Genomic DNA, 16,958 nt, shown 5'->3' with positions numbered 1-16,958 from the left:
ATCAAAACTTTCATCGATGTCTCACGCCATGTAAAATTAGAGGCGGAGAGAGTTGAATCCGCAAGGATTTCTGGACAAGCCTATGTGGCTATAGGTTCTGCTAGATCATATGGATCTAAAAAAAAAAGAAAACGTTCAAGAAAGGGAAGGGAAAGAAGCATGAAGTCACTACTGTGGGAAAGGGCCAAATCAAGAAAATAGTAAAGAAGATTGGAAAGAAACCTAAAAATAAGTTGACTTGTTTTAACTGCAGCAAAAAGGGTCACTTTGCTCGGGAGTGTACTGAGCTGAAAAAGGTAAATCCAAGTGTGTCTTCTTTTCAAGAACATTTTGTTATTAGCTCAGTGTTGTTAGCTGATTCTTATCCTTTGTGGATTATAGATTCGAGAGCAACCAACCATGTAGCTCGGGAATGAGTTACATTTGTTGAGTACCGTCGGGTACTAGCTGGCAACAAGTGGATCTATGTGGGAAACAATGCAAGAGTTGAAGTCAAAGGAGTCGGCACTTACAAACTCAACCTTCGTGGTGGTAGAGTTTTGTTTCTACATGATGTCCTGTATGCTCCTGAAATTCGACGGAATCTTGTTTCCGTAACATGTCTTCTTGATTTAGGGTATTATATTAATTTTTACAGTCAGTCTGTTGAACTTAAGATTGACTCAGTGTCAATCAAACATGATTTTTTAACAAATAGTTTTATGGTTCTTGATGTAGAACCAGATGTCAATTATGCTATTGATGGTTGTTTTTCAAACATTGCTCTAACTAGTGATGCAGATATAACTGATAAGGTTTGACATGCTAGATTAGGACACATAAGACAAGAACGTATGAATCGGTTGGCTAGAGAGGGTCTATTAGGCACTTGGGCTAAGATTCAATTGTCTATATGTGAGCATTGTCTTGCTGGAAAAGTAACTAGGAAATCATTTGGTAAGACTATTAGATCTGAATCAACATTGCAGTTAATTCATTCGGATATTTGTGGTCCAATGAATGTGAATGCTAGAGATGGAGCTTCTTATTTCATTACATTTGTTGATGATTGCTCTAGGTTCGGTCATATGTATTTGATTTCTCACAAATCTGAAGCATTAGATTTCTTTATTCGTTATATGAACGAAGTTAAGAATCAAACGGAACATAAAGTTAAGACTTTACGCACTGACTGTGGAAGGGAGTATTTGTCTAATATGTTCAAGACAATATGTAATGATAGAGGGATTATTAGACAGCTGACAACCCCTAGAACTCCACAACAAAATAGGGTAGCTGAAAGAAGAAATAGGACTCTTCTTGAAATAGTTAGGTCTATGATGACGCAAGCTAATTTATCAATCTCCTATTGGGGAGATGCATTATTAACTACAACCTATATACTTAACAAAGTGCCTTCAAAGTTAGTTCCATCTATCCCATATGAACGTTGGACAAGCAAAAAACAGAAAACCAGATTTGAGTAATCTGAGACCCTAGGGGTCAGCTGCTTATGTTCATGATAGTTCTCACAAGTATGGAAAACTAGGGCCTAGAGGTAAGAAATGTATCTTTATAAGATATCATGAGACCTCCAAAGGTTATGTTTTCATAGGTGAATAACTAGATGGAACCATCTCCGAAATAGATTTGAGAGATGCGACTTTTCTCGAAACAGAGTTACCAATCAGAGGTGATGTTGATAAAAATATTCCTCTATTCGAGGAGGATGAGATATTATCAACAAGAGATGTGTCAAAATGGACACCTGAGTCTAGTCAACCGAGTGAGAGTGATATGCCGAGTCATGAGTTGACTTCTCAACAACCCAACTTACGAAAAAGCGTTCGTAAGGTTAAACCTAAGAAGAGGTTTGATATTGAGAATAAGGCATTGGTTACACTTCCAATTGACGATGACGAACCTCAATCCATTGAGGAAGCATTGGGATGTAGAGTTAGAGAAAAATGGAAAACTGCAATGGTTGAAGAGATGGAGTCCATGATTCGTAATCATGTTTGGGACTTAGTCGATCTTCCTCCGGGCCGAAGGGCTATTGAGAATAAGTGGATTCTCAAAATAAAGAGGAAAGCTGATGGATCGATTAACAGATATAAAGCTCGTTTAGTTGCAAAAGGATATACCCAAATGGAGGGTATTGACTTTGAAGAGACATTTTCTCCCGTAGTGAAATTTGTATCAATACGAGTTATTTTGGCATTTGTGGCACATTATGACTTGGAATTACATCAAATGGATGTAAAAACTGCTTTCCTTAACGGTGATCTTGACAAAGAAATCTATATGGTTCAACCAGAAAGTTTCATTGCTGAAGGCCAAGAGCGGTAAGGTATGTAGACTTAGAAAGTCTATATATGGGCTAAAACAAGCGTCAAGACAATGGAACATAAGATTTAACGAAGTCATTTTATCTTATTGTTTCGAGATGATCAATGAGGATCATTGTATTTTTCTGAAAAGGGAAAAAGGAAAGTATGCCATTTTATCATTATATGTTGATAGCTAGAAATGACATAGGATATGTGAATGAAGTCAAGAAGTGGCTGTCATTACAATTTGATACAACTGATATGGGAGAACCTGAATATATCTTAGGAGTGAAGATTATAAGAGATCGTCCTAAAGACTTTTGGGTCTGTCACAAGAGTATTATATAAATAAGATGTTACATCATTTCAGCATGTTTAATTACAACATAGAACATACACCTATTGTGAAAGGTACTGTATTGAGCAAGAGTATGTATCCTAAAACTCCAGAGAAAATAACTGAGATGAATAAAAAACCATATGCCAGTGCTATTGGTAATTTGATGTACACTATGTTTTGTACACGTCCCGATATCAGCTATGTTATGGGCTTGGTCAATCGCTTCTAGTCAAACCCAGGACTGAGACACTGGAAGACGGTAAAAAGGATATTCAGATATCTGAAGGCGACAACAGATTATTGTCTCTATTTTCAAGGATCAGATATGAGTCTGAAAGGTTATTCAGATGCAGATTGGGTTGGGGACATGGATGATAGAAAATCTACATCAGGCTATGTATTCTTGTTGAATGGTGATGTCATCTCTTAGAACAGCAAGAAACAAGCTTGTGTAACTTTGTCAACTATGGAAGCTGAATATGTGGCATGTTCAGCTGCTGTGCAAGAAACAGTCTAGTTGAGAAGGCTCCTGAAGCATCTGAAAATTGCTGAGGATAGTGGGAGTCCAGTAACTATCTATTATGACAGTCAAGCTGCAATAGCTTTTTCCAAGGATCCCAAATATCATAGCAAAGGCAAGCAAATAGAAATTAAATATAATTTTGTGAGGGATATTGTGGCTAAAAGAAAAATAATTCTTGAGTATGTCCCTACACATGCTATGCTTGCAGATCCTTTTACTAAGCTAATGACTAAAGAGTCATTTAAAGATCATGTAAAGTCTTTGGAACTTTGTAGAATGTAACAATATTGAAATAACAATAAGACTTTGTGTTATGATTGTGTCATTTGTCATAATTTATTTAGTGTATATGCTGTATATGTTACATTCATATAAGATCTCGGTGAGCATGTTGGCAGGTGGAGATTGGTCCACTCACATGGACAATCATCTTTGTTTATTAAGTATAAATAGGGGTAAGATCGTTACTTATGGAATAACTTATGTAGCTGAAATTAGAGACAGATCCATAAGTTGATGTCGCTTTGATAATTGTGTCAAGATGAGATCATTTATGTGTTAATAATGATCGAAGTAAATGAACCCACCATTTATTGAACCTGTTGAAAGCCATATTAGAATTCATATGTTGAATTCAGGATTAGACATTAGGTATGTCTAGATCAAAATCTGTACGATGTTAAATTTGAAGACAACATGCACTCTTTTTAGTAAAGATAATAACATCGTAGCATGTAATTCATACCACATGTGCTATTGCGACAATAAAGGTGGTAGAAGAATGAATCCCTGTTTCTCTACTATGTGAGGCCTTTGAGATTATATGTTAATCTCAGTTTTTGCCTTAGTGACTATTTAGCTGTTTACTTGAAATTTTAATCAGTGTCAGCTACTTTAGCGTGTATCCTATGGCTATGTATGATTCGGTCTATGGAGCATATCTAGGAAAGCGACTGATTAAAATGAATAGATTCTAGCTAAAAAGGAAGATTAAATATATTTACATCTTTTGATGTTATTCACTGGTCGACCTATTTCTGTTATATATAGAAATGAATGTGAATATTGGATATGAAACATGCTCTTGACATAATAGTCATTATAAGGGATTAGAGATGTTCATATTGATGTAAATAAAAATTATTTAATCTGGGTAAATAGCAAGACATGGATATCTCCAAGATAATGGTTGTGTGTCACTTGAAGATTGGATGGATCCTGGATAAAGACTATGTGCCACCAAGAAAGAGGCTATGTGCCCTGAAGAGTGTGTCTCTAATTTATTTGAGCAGCTAAGTAAAGTGTAACAACTTTATTAGCATTGATTGCTCAAAGAGTGGCTAAGTAAAGGTGTAACAATCTTCTTAGCAACTATCGCTCAGTGTGTTTGCTGTCGCACGAACCATTTTCTCTAAGTATGGATTGGATGTTCTAATATGGTCTATGTGATCAAACTCTCTATAGTCTATGTGACTTATTAAATCTTTGTGACTTACCTGAATGAATTAGTCTTACTGACTTACCTTGGACGAGTGGGAGATGTAGGAAATGGGGAGAGTGGGACGTGGGAACATGCCCACGCTCCCCATTCCTTTTAATGGAAAAGTCCATTTTGCCCCTGAGTCATTTCCCTTTATATAGGATGCGTCCAAGGATCATTCAAGGGGATCGAATGAATGTTCGAAGGTTCGTACGAAGGAACGAACAAAGGCAACGAGAGCAATAGGAGGGCATCTGAGGCGGTGAGATTTGGTTTGTGGAATCGTAGAGGGCTTTCCGATCTTGTGATCGCTCTTCCGACAGCGAGTTCCGCCATTGTCGATTGCAGATCTGTGGGAGATCACTGTAAATTTTTACCGCTTTTCGTCTTTTCATGCATTTAGAATTATCTACAAAAATAAAGAAAATCCATAGATCCTTCACTTGCTGAAGGCCATATTCTCTCCGACCGACCGGTCATCGACTGATGGAGTTTTCACTTAGTTTGTTCGGGTGATCCGGAGCACAAAGTTAACAAATTAAACACCAAATTAAATATATCACACAAACATATATATAGTTACACCACTTAGCACTACACTTGACATAGCTCTTATTGCCTAAGCTTGGCCATCACTTCCATTATTGGGCTGCCCACTTTGGCCGTTCTGCTTGCTCCACTCGTCGAACCGCTCCCTAGGTATACGATGGTGGTTATTGACATTGTCGTTGTCTCCGCCCTCCATCGGCCCTCTTTCCCCTAAGCCTGCAGCCTCATGCTTCTCCTCACTGTCTTTTGGCTGCACAAGTTGATCTGCCATGCCAAATAGCTCAGCAACCAAAATCACCACAAGGAAAGCAGCTGAAACCTTCATGGGAAGTCACTGAACTACTGTTTCAGTGAAGGAATTGAAAGAAAGAAGTTTGGCACAAGTAGTACTGTTTCTGAAGTACTGCAACTGATCATTTAATTTATAGACTCAAGTGGAAACGATGACAAATGCATAAAAGTCAACGTCAAAGCAATTAATGTTTTAGTGGTGATAGTTTATGGTTAATTAGTGAAGGCACTGATTTCGGGCACTAAAGGAGTGCCAAATAAGCTTTTACCAGATTGACATGAGCAAAGTTTAAATATTAAGTGAATCACCTAATTATGTTGTAGCTTTTGTTTTAAGTATACATTATCTTTGTTCATCAATCAACTATCACTTTAGATATTATCTTAATTTTATTTTGAATCCTGAGTACTCGACTTAAATAAAACATAATATATCTAATTAGAAAATGAGTTCATCTTTATTTAGATCACAAAACCATGCATTTAAATTAGTTGATCATCAAAGTCCAACATGAACTAGTAGTATTAGCTTAAGTTAATTAATTAGTGCCACCACCTCCACTCCCTTGGCTACCACCTTCACTCGATCCATTGCCACCTCCAACGAGATTGTTATACTGATCTCTGGGTATGCTGTGATGGTTATTGATGCCGCTGCTCGAAGAGTATCCATTAAGGCCAGCCTTCACTTCATCCACAGGGCTCTTGTTCTCCCTCGCCGAGCTACAAATGGTGCAAACGAGGAGGAGGAGGAGGAGGAGAAGAGGAGGAGAAGGAGAAGAGTACTTCATCTTGGCAGTTAATTAATCTGCTGCGTGTTAAGCAAAGAAAGGCATTAATTAATTAATCTCTGTGATTCATTTTAAAATGAAGAAAACAGTTAAAGAGTTTATTACCTCTGTGTGAGAAGAAGAACACTGGAGAGATTTACATTAAGGCTTGAATGTAAGTGGCAGCGTTTTATAGGGAGAGATTAAGTGAAAAATTAGGAAGAGCATTTAAGAAAACAGATCCTATAATTGTTTTTTTTTATACAAAGAGAGGCTTCAAATAAGTTGGAATAATGATATTTAGAGTGCCTGTTGATGAAAAAAATAATTATAGGGATGAATTTTAATATAGAACACTAACAAAATATAGATCTATTATATTAACGGTTTATTTAGTGTTGACCTTACGGATATCAAGAAAGATACATACAGATATACAGACATCAGACGTATGATGAAATAAATTTTAAGTCGTCAATTTTTACTATGCGTACATCGTCTATACTACTGAAGGAATAATTTAAGTGGAATAATTATTTCATTTTATTATTAGTGTTTTTTAGCGACAATGTGAAGTGGATGGGCTCCTATTTCCTCAAATAAGGCATGTTGGTTTTATTTTAATTGAGTGAAAGGTCGAGTTGTGAGATTTGATGGTTGAAATGACCTTGCAAAGTTTATTCTACGCACTTGGTTTTACTGTGCATGGTGACTGGTGATGTAACAAGTTGTTCTCCATAGCTTTCACTTAATTTGATACGTTCTGTTAATGAGAATAATGAATTATTAATTAATTTATAGCTATCGATAATCGTGAATCACGAGTTTTTAATTACAATTGCTTCTCGCTCATCGACAGCGTGTACATAGGAATTTTTTCTAAAGATATGACAATATTGTTGCGATAGAATGGTATTTTGTCATCACGAGGTACGGCAACGTCGTGCCTGCTGCTTCTAAGGTACGAGGTATAGCCGTGCTATCGGATGCTTGGCTGTGTCTAGGCCTGTTTGCACGGACACGATTATGCCACAGAATATGATCTGATCGTGGCCAAATATGAGGGAATGCCCATGCCCGTGGCATGGGCATGTCCAAGGCACGATATAGTCATGCCCCATTCTAGAAAAATTGGCACAAGCATATCCAAAGGCACGATCAGGAGTTTAGAGTATTTTGGTCTAAAATATCATATATAACTTGGATTGTGTATATAGGATTATTGTAACTTTAAATCTAATTTAAATCAATTCGAATCTCCTGCTCCTAAATCATTGGTTTCCTCTTAATCCCTTCCAAAATGACACACTTTGAATGTCGTTAGAACGGTAAATTAATGTTGTTTTAAGCTTAGGTATATTTAGTGTAGCATTTGTTTTTGACAAAATATAAGCATTTATAAACGTTGGGGGGGGGGGGGCGGGGGCCGGGGGCTGTTTTTAGCTTTTTTTCGTCAAAAATTTGAAAGTTTTGATTGAATTTATATATATTTTTTATAAATTGGTGTTGTTTTAAATTCAAGTATGTTAAGTGTGGTGTTTTTGTAGGAATTTAGACCGTGAGCGTAAATTTAACGACATTTAAAGTGTGCTATTTTGGAAAGGACTGGGGATTCGAGATTAGGAGATTTGAACTGAATTTTAATAAAGAGTTCTTGGCCATTTGTGAAGTAGATACATCAACAAACCACAGTAAAATGTTTTTGTTGTCTCTCCTCTCCTGATTCTTCTTCTTCTTCGATTTTTTCTTCAGCGTCTTCACTATTATTGCGATGTGAGTTCAACAAGTGGTATTATAGCCAATGCATCATGTATGAGATCTCTTTTGCGAAATTCGATATAGTGGAATTCACTGAATTAAAAATTTTGATTTGTAGCAAAGGAGGGTTAAAGTTTTGTTAGTACAACAAGGCATGATATACGAAGGTGCTAGGCTAAAGGAAATCAGAAGTGATGAAAAAGTTAGATGGGAGGAACTACAAACAAAGGTGGTGGCAATGATCAGACTTTGTCTAACAGATGACGTGATATATCACGTTATGGATGAGGGATCGTCGGTGACAGTTTGGTAGAAATTGAAAAACTGTTACATGTTTAAGTCATTGATGAACAAACTCTATCTTAAACAGAAATTATTCAGGCTTAAGATGTCATAGGGCACATATTTGAGTCAACATATATCAATATTTTCAATTAAATTGTAAGTAATCTAAAATGTGTTGATGTGAAGAATGAAGATGAAGACAAGATGTTGATATATTGAATTCTCTATCATTATCTCCTATGTACAAAAATTTGGTCATGACTTTGATAAGGGAAAAGAAAACCCTCAAGTTAGAGGAAGTCATAGATGCCCTTTTGAGATTTCATTAATGGAAGAAAACTAATGATGAGACATATCAAGGTAAAGAGCTCATGATGAGAGGTAATTAGGAATATGGTAGGAGCAAAGCGCGATATGGGTCAGACAGTGATAATAAGTGTTGTCTCACCATAAGTGCATAGTTAAATCGTCAAGTAATAAAAATATCGATTTCACAGGGACTGTTGATTAACTATTAATTGATTTTGTGAAGTAATTTATCCAAACAATCAAAAGTTATTTTGGTCACAAACGTAAGAGAGAGAGAGAGAGTTGGGAGAGCAAGAGAGAGAGAGGAAGTGAGCGCATGTGAGTGAAGAGAGAAGTTGGAATTGGAGATGATTATAGGATTTCGATTTCATTATGATTCTAGTTAATGTCCCTATGAATTGTTCATCACCTTACCTCTGCGCTTACGCTCTTGTAAGATCAAATACTAGTACGACCTCATGAAGATTGCATTAGAGAGTTCATACCAATTCCAAAAGCCATTAAGTAAAAAAAGAACCATAAAAAGTTTGATTAAAAAGATACCCTTTGTCACTAAGAGCCCCCAGTTAGGGGTGCTCATTTAGTTCGATCAGGTTATTTAGTTTGTTTGGTTTGAGTTATTTAGTTATTGTAAATTTTTAAATCCAACCAAGAACCAAACCTAATTAACTGTAAACCAAACCGAATCACCCGAAATTAATTCAGGTTATTTGGTTTTTGGGTACCATTTAATTTAAAATTTTTTATTTCATATTTTTACTTTTTCAGTATAGATCCAGAAGTTAGAAGCCAATCCACTTTCCATATTACATTTACACAAATTCAAAGTTCCAACCTAACACAATTACACAGAACACATACATACATAAGTAACATAACATAATACAACATCATCTTTCTCTAATCCAGTACTACACAAATTGAAAGTTCCAAGCTAACACAGCCTACATAGAGCATACATAACATAATACAACTTTATCTTTCTCAAATATACACAAATTCAAAGTTCCAAGGCTTTGCTAACACAGTATACGCAGAGCACATGCATAACATAATACGACTTCATCTTTCTCAAATCTAGTACTTCAATGCACTACACAATCCACATCCAAATAATTGAATAATCATAATTCATACATCCCAAATTTTAGAATGTTCACTTTAAAGTAGCAATAACTAAATCTAAATGAGAACATCCAAATTCTATTACATAACATAATATTATAGAAGTTTTGAGAATCCAAATTTCAATGTAAAGACATTAAAGTTCATATTCTAAGTCTCTAAAAGCTGCCATGACCACGAGGGCCACAAACAGCCAAATACAATCATCATTTGATTCATTTATGAGAAAAGCATCCTGCACAATGTACACATTAATACAATATTTATGGTTACATTGACAAATTAAAATAGCCAAAGAAAACTCATAATTCAAAACTCAAGGATTAATTATAGATTCTCAAAAGCTACTAAATCCACTTTTTGATATATGTACTTTGAAATTAGAGAAATTGATAAGTAAACAATTAAGTTGTCTCTGCTCAAGTAACATTACCAATTGTCCCTTCTTCTTCCATTGAAAGAAAAATGGGAAAAAAAATAAATGTAAGTATGTAACAATTAATAAATGTAAAGAAAATAACTGAAAAATATAAAAATAATTCAAGACATTTCATCCTTCTTCAATTTGTTGAAGTTCTTTCCAAATTTCTTCAATCTCAATTGGGGTAGAACTTGCACGAGGTCAATCTTGAGTGCAAATTAATGTTTGAACTATTTTAGGAGTTAAAAAACTCCTAAATGCATCTAAAACTCTTCCACCTATGTTAAAAACAGACTTAGAGGTCACTGAAGATATTGGAATAGCCATAATATCACAAGCCATCAAAGATAAAATAGGGAATCTTGGGCTATTAACTTTCCACCAATTCAAAATGTCAAACTAGGCAGAATCAACTTTAGTCTCTTCTTTCAAATACTTATCCAACTCGGACTTAGAATCTCTAACACCACTCTCAATCTTTCTCCTTTTCATTTCATTTATGAACTTTTCCTTCAAAATTTTTGTAGGTTGAATATCTATCGGTGAAACCCTTTTACCCAGTGATGATGAAGACAACAAATGATCATAAGTAGATGAATGAGTTATACTATGTGCATGAATTCTCATATATTCATTATACAAATCATTCATTGATTCTTTGACCATTTAAACAATTGATGATCCATCTACCTTTCTATAGGATCGAAAAGAATTTAGATATCTCCACAATGATATGATATTGTCCATTTTAGACCTAAACCCTCATGGTTTTGCTCTTGGGCTCTACCCAAAAGGCCTCATGCCAATGGAGATATCTTTTCTCTTATAAACCCATGATCTTTCCCATGTGTTTTCAATGTGGAACTATGTTTACAACCTTACAACCCCAACAATCTCCCCCTCAAACAAAGGACCACAGGCTTCCCACGTTCGATACTCGACCCACCAGGTTTTCCTACCCCTCGTTCCACCCGACCTACTAGGACTTCCTTGCCTAGCCGCAACTAGGACTTCCTACCTGGTGTCTGGTCCTCTTAATCCGAACATAGGAGCCTCCACTTTCTTTGTTCGAGGTCAATATTGTACCCACATGACTCAATCAGACCATAGCTCTTGTGCACAGTCGGCGATTAAACCTTCTGGCAGTCCAAGCTATGATACCAATTGTAGGATCGAAAAGAATTTAGATATCTCCATAATGATATGATATTGTCCACTTTGGACCTAAGCCCTCATGGTTTTGCTCTTGGGCTCTATCCAAAAGGCCTCATGCCAATGGAGATATCTTTTCTCTTATAAATCCATGATATTTTCCATGTGTTTTCAATGTGGGATTATGTTTGGAACCTTGCAAACCCAACATTTTCCATACACATCAGTAAACAAAACTTCTAGATATTCAAACTTATTCCTAGGATCAAGCACCGAAGCAATAACAATTAACATGTTCATTTTTTCAATCACTCCATAATATTTGTCAAACTTTGCTTTCATAAACTTTGCCATGTCTTTAAGATCAACACCATCTTGTTCATTGAGACATTTTTCCAATACCACATCAATACATGTTATGTCATCTAAAAAAGAATGAGCAGCCACATACTTTGCCCCTGAAACTTTCAAAGTAAGATCATAAAAATGTTGAAGAAAATCAATCAATCTCCTAACATTCTTCCACTACTCTAGGCACCCTAATATTTTCAAGATCTTCCCAAAAATGTAAATTCTCAGCACCAAATCTACTACAGGCTCTTTCATATGCTTGGGTTGTTTCCAACATTAAGTAGGTTGAATTCCACCTTGTAGGGACATTAAAGACCAAATTCTTAGTGTTACAACATTTCTCAATTTTAGCAAAACTTTTAAAACTTTTTATTCTTGTTGAGGATTGCCTAACATATTTAACTGCAACCCTAACACGTTCAACAGATTCCCCAATGTGGTTCAACCCATCTTGAACAATCAAATTCATGATATGTGCAATACAATGAACATGTGTCCATTTTCCTCCCAAAATATATTTTTCCCAATTAACAAATTTTTCTTTTAAGTATGTGATCACTACATCATTTGAACTAGCATTGTCAATTGTAATTGTAAACACATTATCAATACCCCACTCAAGCAAACACATTTCCAAAGCTTTTCCAATATCATTTCCTCTATGATTTGATACCGAAGAAAAACTTAACACCCTCTTTTGCAACCTCCAATCATTATTAACAAAATGAGCAGTGACATACATATAATTAATCTTTTGTAAAGAAGTCCAAGTGTTAGTAGTAAAACAAATTCTACCAACAATTTCTTGAATTTGAGACCTTACTTTTTTCTTTTCCTCTAAATATAACTAATAACAATCCCTAGCCACAGTGATTCTAGATGGAATCTAAAATGTTGGTTGACAAACATTCACAAAATTCTTAAACCCTTTTCTCTCTACAAACTTAAAAGCAAGTTCATCAACAATTATCATGTGACTTAAAGCCTTCCTAATTTCTTGTTGATCAAATTTCCAAGCAATTAAATTAGGCTTGTTCTCATGAACATCTCCAGTTTGAAAAGCCAATTGAGTTTGATTAGAGGACTTGTTCTGAGGATATGATGCACATACATTCAAATGACCTAATAAAGCACTAGTTCCATGTATTCTAGTTGATGAAAAAAAAAATACTCTTTTCCACGATATCTACAAGTGCTTTTGTTCTCACCTTTTTCATTAGTAAAAGAATCAAAGTGATCCCAAGCCTTTGACCTTTTGCGAGATGCTCTTCATTTTACAGCTTGATTGATTCTTTTTCATCTTCTAAATCCACCACCATCCGGACTACCCTTTCATTACTTGCTGGTTTATCATCGGTTTGAGACATCTAAAAAAATTAAATAAATTCTCAGTTTGCCATCACTTTGCTCATTACTTCAAAGATTAATGAATAAATTAATTCATAAAAAATTTAATAAGAATATGAGGCAGCCAATCAAATGTAAAATCAAGACCATACAAGAAAAAAAAGACATTAGCTCCCATTCTAAATAATGAGATAATGATTTTCAAAACCAATAAACAAAAACACATTTTCAAACTCTCAATTATAGGGTTAAACCTAAGCAATGCTCCGATCAACTCTGTTAATACCTTCTCAGTTAGTTATTGCATGTCTTTGTCCCAATATATGTCTATCATAATTTAGCAAAGAAATCCAATCATTATTAAATAACCGATAAAACGACTGACTTGAGATTACTATAAATTCTGAACAACTAGAGCCCAAAAACAAAGAATAGGGATTTTAAACTATGGACAGATTTACTAAACTCAATGATAGCCAACAGGGCTAAAATGAAAAGAGAAAATGAAGTACTAGTACAAACAACTAGATGTGGGAAAAATGGCCAATACTGAAATCAATAAGAAATTAAATAAATTTGAAAAGCCAATATGTGAAGCAGAAAAGAATTCAAGCACCAACATCTAGATTCAACACTTCAACCACTCAAGACTAGCTAAGTTATTATTAGACAAAGAAAAGGGTTTCATGTAGAGGAACCCAAAGGACAAAACAAAGCCATTTCAAGATTAAAAAAAATACAAACATCTTACCCTTATGCCTGAGTACAGAAGTAACAGAAGTGTGAGAAGGTCAAGCCCCCAACTATTAGTGCTCCTTTAAAAGTTCAGTTGAACTCCTCCAAATTGCACCAAATTTCACCTCGATAATCGCCAACTCGACATCAACAACTCCTCAACTCCTCCAAATTGCACCTCCTCGAGACCTCAACGTAGCTGATCTGGAGGTCAACTACCATCTATAAAATAGAGTAGGCCGAGAAGCTACCAATTTATACCGCCTTGATGCAACACTAACTCGTTGAGGCCCAATATTCCGAGAGAGAAAGAGGAGTGACTAGTGAGTGGCTTAGAGCCTTAGAGACGGGGAGAGTGAGGGATTGAGGGATTGAGGGAGACGACATCAATTGAGTCCGAGTTTGATAGGCAAGACTCGAAAGAGAAAGAGATGGATGGAGGTTGAACTGTGACATGTGAGGTTGTGAGAATTGAGAAGTGACAATACTAGGAAATTGAGAAGTGAGAGACGGTCGAAGTGCCCGAATAAACAAAGACAAAACACAAATCCTAATAAAAAAATTATAAAATATATATTAATTTAACATTCGGGTTTCGGGTGCGTTTAACGGGTGGGATTCTATATCCAAAATAGAATCATTAACCTAATTAATATTTCAGGGCAGTTCATCAAACCAATCCAAATTTCATTAAACCGATCTCAATAACCTGAATGTTATTTGGATTAGGTGGGTGAGTGAATTGACCTGAATAATGAGCACTCCTACCCCCGGTCATACAATCTCTAGAATTATTTCAATTACTTTCTAATGTTGGATTAATACTATTAAGAGATAACCTATAAAGTTCGGTTAAAGAGATACCCTCTGTCACTAAGGGTCCCTGGTCATACAATCCCTAGATTACACAAGTCATTTCCTAACATTAAGTCAGGGAAAACCTATTAAGTCAATCCCTTGTAGAAGATTGATCCCCGTTTCAAGGTGGTACTCTAGAAAGTCTTGTTCAGGGGGCTCCCTCTATCACTAAGGGCCCCTCGACCATACAAATCAAAACATCTCCTCTACACAATGATCAATCCTTTACATCTAGATGCATTTACTATACACGCATTTTGTTAAACATAAATTAGGCACAACATAATAGAACAAGTCATGAACATATCATTGAACAAAGGAATAAGTAAATTTATGGTTTATACATCAATATCACATCATAATTACTCGCTACATCCTAGATCGGGAGAATCTACTCCATGGAGAAGGGAAACACACCCAAGAGACAAAGAAATAACAATCTACAACTCATTACATGAAATAAAGAGAATATAAATATTTATGAATGAATTTTAGTGTCGTTAGAGGTGCTCCCTTGCTTCGGAGGTGGATAGATTGTTGATGATGGTTCTTAGATGAGGTTCTAAGGTTTCCCCTAAAAGAAAAACCCTTTCCCAAGGAAAGGGGCTAAGTCCCAAACCCAAGATGTCTCCAAAAAGGGGAGAAATCCCCTTTTATAGGCAGGAGACAAGACCCCTTCCTTTCAAGCCACACAGTCATGCTTGCAGGCATAACCGTGGCATATATGCCATAGGCCAAAGTGGTACAGTCATGTCTTGAGGCATGACCATGCCATGGAATTCCCTTGGAAGAGATGCCACGACCATGCTTCTAGGCATGGTCGGGCCATGGAATGCCTTAGAAAGTGAGGCATGACCTGCCCGTCGAAAGTAGGAAATGAGGCACGACCATGTCTTCTAGACACGACCCCTATGTGGATCTTGCTGGAACAAGACACGGTCGTGCTGTGAGTTTTGCTGAGATATGGATTTGGTTGGCTCCTAGGAGACACGATCATGTCTTTTGGAGACACAACCATGTCATCTTGAAGAACACGATTGTGACAGGGTCACAATTGTGTTTATTGATTTTCCTACAAAGCTGCTCCAATATTCATTTTTGCTTCGTTCTTGTTCTAAATCACATCTTATCAATAAAAACATGCAAAAAGTAGTTCTCCAAACAAACAAAATAACTATGTTAATAAAATGATAAAATAGGGTATGCTAATGTAAATCATGCTCAAGAAATATAAATGAATGTGTGTCAAAGAATGCATAAAAATATATATAATTTACGTACATCACACCCCTAGACTTAAACTTTTGCTTGTTCACAAGTAAAGACCTGCAATCTAAACTCATGTGTTGGTATAGTGCATCATAATCCTTAATGAATCAATTTAACTCTATCAAATTGTTTTATTAATGAGAATAACAATAAAGTAATTTGAGTGTGACTTAAAAAGAAGTCCTCTGTGCTTAGTGCAATGAGTGGTCTTAATTTTTCAAGCTTAATCCCTAAGCCTAATCAAATCATCATCTAATTGTGTTCCTTATCTTCCTAGCGATAGACAATTATCTGCCACATGCATGGTTCATTCTTCTCAAACTACACAAGGTCTCAAAGGAGGGTCCAGAATCAAGAGAAACATAGCAATTATTTCTTCAGTAATCTAATTAGGTCTTAAAAGGATATATTGCTAGTTTCGACTCATAATAACTATTTTTTTATATTCTTTATTCAAATAATTTTTTTATGTTTTAAAGATGTAGCACTGACACAGATGTAAATGTAAGGATAATGATTTTTTCAAATGAGTTAACATAATCTAAGTCTTATCAAGTAACCAAAATGTAGTTGAGAAATCATCAAGGAAACATAAGTACTAATCAAGTTCTATGAATCATGACTATTTCTAAAGTTATCTACCATCAAAACTAAGCAAAGTGAAAATAGATCCTTAAACTAGGTCATCACTCAAACTTTCTCAATAAGAGCACTGCTCACTTCATGATACTAAAGAAAGAGAAAAGTAGATCATCAAACATACTAGCATTATAAATTATAACAACATAACTCCAGAACAAGCATGCTAGAATTTTTGCATGAAGACAAACCAACAAATACTGACATGATGTATGCTGTAAATAGAATTTTTATTATGTAAAAAGAAATATGATAAAAACTAAACTACAACCCAATATATATACATCCCCAGGCTTAAATCTTCCATTGTTCCAAAGAAAACTAAAAATAAAGTGGAGGAAGATTGAAGTAAGAGAAGTCACCAAATGATGTGTGTCAAACACTTAAGTCATTAACTCCTCCATCTAGTAGTCGCACTCCTCCTAATATTTGAATCCTCTACAACAA

At 35.5% G+C, this 16,958-nt stretch overlaps 1 long non-coding RNA gene across 1 annotated transcript; it reads right to left on the bottom strand.

Moving 5' to 3' along the window:
* Positions 1-5,907: 5,907 nt before the first annotated feature.
* LOC122021144 lies at positions 5,908-6,521 on the bottom strand. Its single transcript, XR_006122460.1, has 2 exons — positions 6,389-6,521; positions 5,908-6,300 (listed from the first exon to the last, which is right to left on the bottom strand). It is a non-coding gene; the product is annotated as an uncharacterized LOC122021144 (long non-coding RNA).
* Positions 6,522-16,958: the final 10,437 nt, after the last annotated feature.

This window comes from Zingiber officinale, chromosome 9A (genome assembly GCF_018446385.1).
Source record: "Zingiber officinale cultivar Zhangliang chromosome 9A, Zo_v1.1, whole genome shotgun sequence".
Lineage (NCBI taxonomy): Eukaryota > Viridiplantae > Streptophyta > Magnoliopsida > Zingiberales > Zingiberaceae > Zingiber > Zingiber officinale.
Note: the sequence above shows the minus strand (reverse complement) of the source record. Positions and strands in the feature narration are given on the sequence as shown.